Source organism: Pinus tabuliformis, chromosome 9, assembly GCF_031772625.1.
Source record: "Pinus tabuliformis cultivar Carrire ecotype Pingquan chromosome 9, CPIR1, whole genome shotgun sequence".
Classification (NCBI taxonomy): Eukaryota; Viridiplantae; Streptophyta; class Pinopsida; order Pinales; family Pinaceae; genus Pinus; species Pinus tabuliformis.
Window position 1 is genome coordinate 24,741,052 of NC_142307.1, and position 7,782 is coordinate 24,748,833.

The 7,782-nt window shown below is 38.9% G+C and overlaps 1 pseudogene; it reads right to left on the reverse strand.

Moving 5' to 3' along the window:
• Positions 1 to 1,026: 1,026 nt before the first annotated feature.
• LOC149146923 (replication protein A 32 kDa subunit B pseudogene) lies at positions 1,027 to 1,680 on the reverse strand (annotated as a pseudogene).
• Positions 1,681 to 7,782: the final 6,102 nt, after the last annotated feature.

Genomic DNA, 7,782 nt, shown 5'->3' on the forward strand with positions numbered 1-7,782 from the left:
TCAATTTGCTATGCGACAGGGAGATCGAGTACGCGGAGGTATTGAGGAATTCTGGCAAAGAAGGAAAAGCTTCATCTCGTCCCACAAATTCCATAAAGGGAGAGAGCCAAAAGCTGCTGGCCAAGAACACCCCTCCTACGCGTTTTAGAAATCAGAGTGCTGCAGCAGAAAGAAGGATTGTTCCTCACCTAAAGACTTTGCAACCTTTGCATCAAGCATGACGATTTCGTCATATGTGTTGCAAGAATGGCACTAGAGGTCTCAACGACATTAGGCTTTCCACCCGAAGCTTTTGTGCTAGGGGTCTTCATTTCATCGTTGCTCCGTTGATACGCTCTGTAACCTATAAGTGAATGACGAGGGGCTGTATTACAATTATTATTTATCTCTCCACAAAAATGTTAAAATATTCAGCAAGAAGGCGGTGATCAATGCGAATAAACCAATTATGAGTGCTCACTTGTGATACCATTCGTAGGAGCTACAGTTCCTGAACCCAAAAAAAATGAATTCTAGTGACGAGTTCGATACTAGTCTCGGATTCCTGGCTCTCTAGTTCTCCTCGATTGATACGCTGCTCTGATGCTATTCCTATTGCTGTCCAGAGCCTATGTGTGAGAGCATCCTCTCCTACGCAAATGGTATGATTATTTTTAATAACTATGAGCTGTTGAATGGTGAATGCCATTACACTAAATGATATTACGGTGTATGGTATTACGTTGAACCTTATATACCTCTGTCTCCTCAAGTTCAGTTTCAGATTCTTTTGGAATCTCAAATACTTGTGTGCTCTATCTCATTCCTATATGTTGAATTAAATGGCGAGTGCTTCATTTGATTGAATGTTGTGATGCTTCTCGGCCTTTGATTGAAGATTAAAGTCTTGTGCGATGTGTAGAGAGGTTGAAAGCTAGAACTGTTAAACGCTTGATCGCGTTTTTGTTGCGTGAAGACCGTGGGTCGAGTCGTTCTTGTTGTGAGTTGAAACCTGTTGAAAATTGGTCTTGCTACATGCTACATGGTTCATGTTATGAGGATTGGAGCATTGAATTGTTTTTGTGTTTTTTGTGTTGGCTCATTACTCAATCCAGTTGGTGGTCCCATTGATCCAACCTTAGCAGCTGGACTTGCTGAGTTGGGTTGAGTGGCACCAACCTGAACTTTCATATTATAGAGATGCACAAAAATGCATTCCAAGGAGTGAAATGTGACTTCATTAAAATCAGTTACAGGCCTTACAGAGAAAGCATTGACAATTTTCTTATTCTGAAACCTCCTTAAATGCCCATGGACACAAACATATGCACCATTGTGCACTTCAGCCATCTTTGTAGATTCCATTGCGTCATTAACCCATTGTTTCACTTCTAATCTCCCTGTATTGTCATCAAGATAAAACGAAACATCAGTAACCCTCTATTCCTTGTTGAAAACCATCCCAACAAGGGTGACATTATTAACATCCACGCCATCTATTGTAAAATTTGAATTCTCATCCGAGAGCTTCTGGGTTGCCTGGCTTATCTGTTTTACTGTCAATGGAAGAAGCCCGGTGCCGGTACCGCTTTTCCTGACAGACGAAAAACCACCTTCGTTAACTTAGGTGGTCTGAGAGGGCATAAAGCCACCTCCAAAGAATAGAGAGCCTCCATCCGATTGACTTTGCATGCCAAACATCTTTAATCTCTACTCTATCACTCCCCACGGAGAAAAAGAAGAAATTTACAATGTAAAATAATAACAGGAACAACTGATATAATGACCGTGAGACCGTGTGCTCGGAGCTCTGCATAAATCCATGTTTTAGAAGTTCATTGGTCGAGTATCAATGTTTCTTTTGAAGGTCGTGGCCTAACATGTTGAATTTTAGAGTGTGGAAGATTAAGGTTGCAAATGAGCAGGCGAGCACGGGAATAAGGTTATGAAATGAGTATTTTCTTGATTGAGTCATGGAGCATTGAGGTGATGCGTTTGAACCCTCTGCGTTGAATGTCGTGAATGGTGTGTTGTGCGTTCAATGGTATCTCCTTTCTTGAAGACCGAAATGGTATGCATTTAAATTCATTGAAGCCCTTTTTATAGTTGGCACATATATAAAGTGCTTTGATGCTTCGAGTTAAAGTGAGTGCATGTTTTGTCAAGACCATGAAATTTGAATAAAGAAATATCACACTGAGCATGATGGATTACTCAGAGGCTCTTACCAAAAAGTAAAAGACAATCGATTATTCATACATCATCAAAAAAACTACTTCTTGTAAGTTCCACAAAATTGGCAAATGTAAGGCGCTTCTTATGTGCTTTCAACTTTGCAGTTTATGAGATTATGTACAGGTTTGTAAGCCACCTTTTATGTGAAAAATTGGGCTAGACTGGGAAAGGACTGGTGTAGCCATTATCTTGTGTGGTGAAGCTCTTATTTATGGACATCATGTTTAGTTTAGCAGAAGAGTTATACCATGTGGGGTTTTCAATATTTGAACTAATTTAGAGATTGGAGACTATTGAGAGCTTCTTTGTCTTAGCCTTGTATTAGATTTTGAAGTGCGTTGAGATCCTCATAGTTTTACTATTTTTTTGAGGTTAAAAATGGCTCCAATTGGTGCAATATTAGAGTTACTGGACACTCTAATACTTTCTACTATGGATAATACAATCAAAATCAGCAAGGATTTTCTCACCGATATTCACAGTTGTTTACAAGATGTACATGACAAGATTGAATTTTTGCAGCTTGAATCTCAGCTACAGCAAGCAGAATTACAACAATGGAGTCGTCATTCTGAACCTGTTTCTATTCAGAACAATGAAACAAACTCCCATAAACAGCAACTCAATAATGTTGCAAATTCAGATTCACTACCTAATACAACAACAGATTTGCATGCAAAAGCAGAAATTCAGCCTGCACTTCCCAAGCCCATCATCAAACCTTGGGAAGAGCTTGTCCACAACAAGCAAAAAACTAGTCTTGGATATGATAAGGATGTGTCCTTTCACATTCCAGACTACTCAAAGCCCATTCAATTTCAAAGTGCTGGATTTTTTCAGGACGGTTCATCTTCACTTGCTCCTCATGACAGTTCACCTTCAACTGTTTCAGATTTTGGTTCTCTTCCATAGCAGCCACAACAAATTCTGAAAGGCCAACACTGTGACCAAGTTGGCCATCTAAAAGATCATTGTTTTGATCTTCATCCATGTAAGCACTGTCATAAAACCAGTCATTCTTCAAATAGATGCTTCAAAAACAAACCTCCTACAAGAACAAAGATTCATCTTGGATGGATCGCTTCTTGCCAATGGGCATCAACAACCAAGAAGATATTCTAGTCACATGTCAGAACTTGTTATAGAGTATTGAATAGTCTTGCAATCGAGTTTTCTCCATCATCTCACCTTGTATCTGATAGGGGGGAAATGATGGTCATCTACAAGCTTCAAAGCCACATCAAGTGAGCCTAAGCCACAACCTGCTGCACCAAATTCAGAGTTGTATCCAAAGACAAAGATGCCCCTGAGAATGCCTTCAATTGGTAATTTGGGACACTTCCTCTATCAGAAGACTTCATCTTCTTGCTAGTTTTGGAAGAGTTCCAGGAATAGAATTGGGGACACTTCCTCTAGCAGAAGACTTCAGCTTCTTTTCAGTTTTGGAAGAGTTCCAGGAATTGCATTAAGCATTTCAGAGTTTTTGGTCATCCTTAAACGATCACAAGTTGAGACTTCCCTTTTCAGGTTGAAGTTCTCCCTTTTATGCGGGGTGAGGCCTCCCTTTATTGGTTAAAGGTTTCCCTCTTCAAAACATCAGGAGCACTTCCTCTAGAAGAAGATCTGAGCCATGCCAGACTTGGAAGACTTATGGGAACTGCACTAAGCATTCCAGTGTTGGTGGTCATCCTTAAACCACTGCCCTTTATACCAACATTTCAGAGAGCACATTTAGCCTAGTGCTGCTATGCATTTTTGCACATTTTTATTACAACTCTCTTCTTGGACTCATCCATAACACTTCGGATTAAGGGGGGGAATGTTGGACACCTACTCCTCTAAGGGTTAGTGCGGAAGCCGAATAGACAAAGGAAGTCCAAGAGACCTTGGGATGTGGAACCCAACGGTCACACCATGTACTATAAATGTATTTGTTTTGTTAATAATAAATTTACTCTCATGTTTTATCTTTCATACTCTTTCTGCCATGTGTGTGTTTAACAAATGAAAAATAAGGAGGCAATTTTCTTGTAGCAATGTAATTGGCCATGTCTAAAAACCAAGGTGTTTTAATAGAAATAGCAAACAAACTTTCATCAGGAAAGCTATCATTAATAGGAACATCCTCACCTACATGGTTGAGTCTAGATAAGAAATCAGCTACCTGGTTTTCCTTTCTAGGCCTATCCAATACCGTGATGTCAAATTCCTATAGCAACAAAAGCCACCTAGTAATCTTGCCATTAGTAACTAGTTTATTCATGAGATATCGAATGGAAGAGTGATCGGTGTGTCCAAAAACTTCATAGGCCAGGATGTAAAGTCTAAACTTATTAATAGCATAAATCACATCAAGGAATTCTTTTTCAGTTACCGTATAATTCAGTTTTGTAAGTGTTAAGTTTGTACTAACATAATAAATAGCATGGGTTACCAGATCTTCCTTTTGTACCAATACTGCTCTATGGCTGAATCAGAGGCATCAGTGAAAATACGAAAAGGAAATTTCCAATCTAGGCCTCTCAATACCGGTGCTGAATAAAACTTTTCCTTGAGTGTACCAAATGCAGCTTGACACTCATCATCCAAATAAAATTCATCTTCTTTAGTCAACAATTTAAATAATGGAAAAGCTACTTTTGTAAAATTTTCAACAAACCTTCTATAGTAGCCCGCATGTACAAGAAAACTTCAAGCTCCCTTCTTATTGGTCGGTGGGGGTAGCTTTTCAATGACTTCAATCTTTGTTGGATCAACTTTTATTCCTGCAGCAGAAACATGATGACCTAAAACAATACCTTCATTCAGAATCATAAAACATTTTTCATTACTCAATCAGAGCTTAGCTTCTCTACATCTCTGCAAAAATTTCTCAAGATTATGTAAAGCTTCTTCAAAAGTATCACCCATGACTATAAAGTCATCCATATAAACCTCTATGCAATCATGAAAAAGATCAGAAAAAATACCAAGGACCGCCCGTTGGAATGTGGCTGGTGCGTTACAAACCAAATGGTAGTACCCTATATGCATAGGTGCCCCAGGGACATGTGAATGTAGTCTTTTCCTGGTCTTCCGAAGCTATCCTAATCTGATTGTACCCGCTGAACCCATCTAGGAAGGAAAAATATTTTTTTCTTGCCAAAGTGTCCAGCACTTGGTCTATAAAAGGCAAGGGAAAGTGATCTTTCAAGGTGGCCTTGTTTAGTTCCCTGTAATCTACACACACTCGCCATTTACCATTCTTTTTGGGGACAATAACCAATGGAGATACCCACTGGCTATCTTAGATAGGATAGATGAACCCTACATTTAACAATTTCTACAATTCATCTTTCACAATTTCCCTTAAAGTGGGGTTCATCCTCCTTTGTGGTTGTCTCACGACCCTGGCTTTCTCTTCTATATAAATATGATGCATTCATGTGTCTGGGTGAATGCCTCTCATGTCTATATATTCCCAAGCAAAAGTATCTGTAAAGTTTTTCAATGCTTGAATTAACATTTTTTCTTGTTCAGGGGTTAAGACAAAATTAATATTCAAAGGTTTTTCAGGGAAAATTTCAACCACCTTACTCCCTGATTCAGTCATGGAATATGCAGGAAATGCAGATAATATGGCTGAATGTAATTCAGTTGTTGTACCATATTCATGAAAATCTCATAGATTAGTAATGAGACCTAAATTATGACTAGACTGCCCTTCTTCTTGCTACAAAAAATCAGGATTAGAAATACAACAATTTATCAAATTTTCTTATGAATTTTCTTTAAGGCTCATGGCTTGGGAAATTGTTAAAACCAATTGGGCACATTCTGAATCATGCTCTTCTTCTTCAACCCAATGTGTATTTTCTAATTTCAAGAGAATTTGAGCGGGGGGATACAAATTAATGTGCTTTGTTTCAGTCCCATGAGTGATGGTCATATTTTCGGACCTACACCCTATATAAGCATCTGTCGTGGCTAACCACGATCTCCCCAAGATCAAAGGATGCCCTCCTAAGTTAGTTTTGGGTTGAAGAACATAAAAATCTGCAGGGTACTTCCAGGAATCTAATGAGATGACAATGTCTTCTAATATCCCCTCTGGCTTTAACTTAGACATGTCTGCTAATTCTAACATGGTAGGAGTAGGCAATAAGTCAAAGGTTCCTACTCTAGATAAGGTCTCCATAGTCATCACATTAATGGCTACACCTAAATCAATTAAAGTATTTTTTATAGGTTGTCCATTGATAAAGGTGGTAACCACAAGGATTCTAGGGTCTACATATTTTTTAGTAACAAATCTAGTAGACATTAAACTTGCAAGCTTTCCACCTACTTGAATTGTAGAGAGTTCTTTCTTTTGTCTTCCTGGTCTCTTGGTTCACAGATCCCTTACTATTTTAGCATATATTGGGAAACCTTTAATTGCTTATAGCAATGGGATCTTAATGCATATATTTCTCAATTTAGACACAAGATCAAACTCAGGCTTCTTTAGTCTCATTTCTAACCTCTTCGGAAAAGGAGGCTGGATTGTATGGGATGAGAAAGGATCTTGCGGCCTTGAAGTAGGTTGTTCTGCTAGTTCAGGTGTGGTTTCAACTTTAGGCATTTCTAGAGAGTATTCCTCTACAATCTCTTCAATTCTTCTGGGCTGATTCACCACTTTCCCTGACCTCAACAGGATTTCCTACAACGACACGGAAATTCCTGGAACACAGGAACAAAAATTTCCTATAGCGACTATGGTGCAATACAGTAGGTAGGAAAAGTGGGATAGGTGACCAATCCAATGTTGTGAGTATATTGGATGGTTTTATTATTAGGGTTAGACACTAGCTAGGTAGGAAGTTGCATAGGAAGAGGTCGATTTGGTGGGGCAGGAAACTGAAGCTGTTATTGTTGAGGTTGAATCATTTGTTTTTGTGTAGGCTATTGAGGATAAAAGTTTTGAGAAGGAAAATTATGAGTAGTAGGGTAAGAAAAGTTCCCCTACCAGGACTATTGTGGAGGCCAGGTCTACTAGGGCATTGGAGTATTCCACATCTGATTTTGATTATAAAGAAGTTGAAAATGTGACTAAGCCATACCTACAGCACATGGTTGCCATGGTCTTTGAGGTTCCATTGCATAAAGTGCATTGACAGCTCCTTGATCTGCTAGATATGCTGCTTTGATTTCAGGAAGTGAAGGGCATTGATCAGTAGAGTGTTCTTCTTCATAGGTTTACCATATCTCTATGCTATCTATAGGACATTCCCTCAAGGCATGCTTCTTCCTGCATTTCAAATAGAACACAGCCAAGGATTTTTCTAGTTCCTCCTGTTTTTCTTGTTTCTTCTTAACCTGCAAAACATCCAATTGAGAAGATAATGTGCTAAGAATATTAGTCTTAAAATTTTCAAATAAATTACCCATTTCAGCTCTCGTTACTCCAGCTCCAGCAACTGACTTGACAAGCCTGGAAGTAGTATCCCTTTTTCCTCCTCTAACTTTAGAATTCATCTTGAATATTGATGACGTATCTCACATACTTCATCATAGCCCAACTTTGATATGTCACCTCCTCCCATTAGA